At 37.5% G+C, this 2,369-nt stretch overlaps 1 pseudogene; it reads right to left on the reverse strand.

Annotated features, from left to right (window-relative positions):
- Window positions 1–1,202: 1,202 nt before the first annotated feature.
- Window positions 1,203–2,168, reverse strand: LOC138922866 (olfactory receptor 2G6-like; annotated as a pseudogene).
- Window positions 2,169–2,369: the final 201 nt, after the last annotated feature.

A 2,369-nucleotide genomic window follows, 5' to 3' on the forward strand; every position in this document is an offset into this window, starting at 1 on the left:
CTTCTTTGTATTAAATTGAATATTCATCATTTTAGTTTCTGTAAAGATGTTTAAGCAAATTGGACAGGAGTATGTTTGGAGAGGCATCCCTGATTCATTCAGAAAGTTCTCCTGAAGTGATTTTCTCATGTGTGCACTCATTTTGCAATCAGTTTTACCTTTGGCAGTAGAGACAGGTCCAAACTTTATTTTGTAGACTGATATCAATATTCTGGTACAAAGATGATATTTAGATAAACCTCAGTTTTCTTTTCTGTCATCATAAGTCTAAATCACACGACAGCCCACAGAGATACTGTACCAATTTTACTTTTTGTTCTTGTGCCTCTTCTTTTCCCTGTGGATATCATAATGAAAGATGGGGATAAAATTAAGATTTTAGATTAAATAAATTGTTCTCTCCTTGTGCAAATCTCTTAAAATACTTGAGGTAGACAAATTGATGAAGTTCACCCTCTTTGGAGAGAGAGAGAGACAGAGAGAATGAAATACATGCTCTTTCACTTTCGCTCAAATTCTAAACACTTTAAAGAAAAGGGAATGAGGCTGAATCATGCATGGATTGGTCTGCTTAATGAAAGCTTATTATTTGATTAGTTTTATTAATTTAATGTCATATTTTGCCACAAATGTAATCAGTGTATTATATTTGTATTTCTCCTAACATAAATGAGCTAATATAGCGAGACTTGTCCATTCTGTTGTTTAAACTGACGTTGTAGGAAAATGGTCATATATTATTTCAATGTTTATTTTATATATATACACACATATATATAGATAATATGTGTGATAATGTAGAAATAGAGTATATTTCATGTTCAATGGGGACATATATTATGAAACAATTAATTTTTCCAAGAGGGTGAGATGGATGGTGTTTCAAGACAGCTGGAAGTGCAGGTAACATTTCAGTTGAGCTTTTAGGAGTAATTAGAGGTTTACCAGACAGACTAGCACTCCAGGGTTAAATAATCTCTGCATAAAATTTGATGGTGCAGTTGAGGAAGAGCAAAGAGTTTTCTGTAGATAGAGCATAGAGTCTTTGAATTCATGAGAAGGATGTTTGGGACAAAAGAAACACTATTGTGGCTTGAGTATGTTAGCTTCTTATAGAGTTCTATGTCTTTTACTTCTCCTTATGGCGTTGTACAAGAGAATAATACTTTGAACAACTGTCTATGAGCTAAGAATAGCCTACTTCAGGTTGTACCTACAGCTGATATCTTTTCTGAACCAAGATCATTCCCCTTTACCAGTGTCCTCAAGGCCCCTTTCACATCTTTGTTTCTCATAGTGTAGATAACGGGGTTTGAGAGTGTTGTGACTATGGTGTAGAAAAGAGAGACAAAATCTTCCTGGTTTTTGGATCAACATTTGACTGACTGAAGGTACATATAGATAATGGTCTCATAGAAAATGATGACCACAATCAGGTGGGAGAAACAAGTCCCAAAGGCTTTTAAGCGCCCTGCTGCTGATTTGATCCTCAGCACAGCTTGGGCTATAAAACCATAGGAGGCAAAGATGAGTGACAGAGGAACAATTTAAAAGATGATATTGACCATAAGGAGTACTACCTCATTGAACTTTGTGTCCACACGGGCCAATCTGCTGAGCACTTGCACCTCACACAAACGTGGTCCAGTTTGTAATGACCACAAAGAGGCAGTTGCACTGTAAGGGAGCACTGAATTAGAGAGGTGATAAGGCCACTGTACTATGCTATGCTGGCCATGGATGCACATAATTGAGGCTGCATAATGATTGCATAGTGCAGAGGACAGCAGACAACAGCATAGCAGTCATATAACATGACTTCCAGGAGAATATACTCAGTAGAACCCAACCTTGTGGCCACATAGAGCTGGGCCACACATACAACATAGCTCATGATCTTCTCTTTCTTATTCATGATAAGCAGCAACGGTGGGGCAACACTGATGGTGCAAGAAATGTGCACACAAGAAAGGTTACTGAGGACAAACTACATCAAAGAGTGGAGTTTTTGGGTCCAAGCAAGACACCAAAATGATGGCAGTCTTCCCCAGAAGCTTCAAGACATCAAAGAGCAAAATTAAGACAAAAAGGATCGTCTTTAGCTGGGACTGATCTGAAAATCCCAGGAGAAGAAATCCCTCTTCAGAACTGTTGTTGTTTACCTCCATTTTCCTGCAGACTTCAATTCATAAACGGATTAAAATTCTGGAGAAAGAAAATGATGAGGTGATCATTGGTGAGCTGAGATTGTTTCCAATATGATTATCTTCCTTTTATAACTTTCAGCTATGTTTTAAAGACTGATAGCACTTTCCTCAATGTACATCCTTTGACAGGAAAGGGCTCTCCTTTCTCTTTCCTTGAAACAG

Source organism: Equus caballus, unplaced genomic scaffold (assembly GCF_041296265.1).
Source record: "Equus caballus isolate H_3958 breed thoroughbred unplaced genomic scaffold, TB-T2T haplotype1-0000016, whole genome shotgun sequence".
Classification (NCBI taxonomy): Eukaryota; Metazoa; Chordata; class Mammalia; order Perissodactyla; family Equidae; genus Equus; species Equus caballus.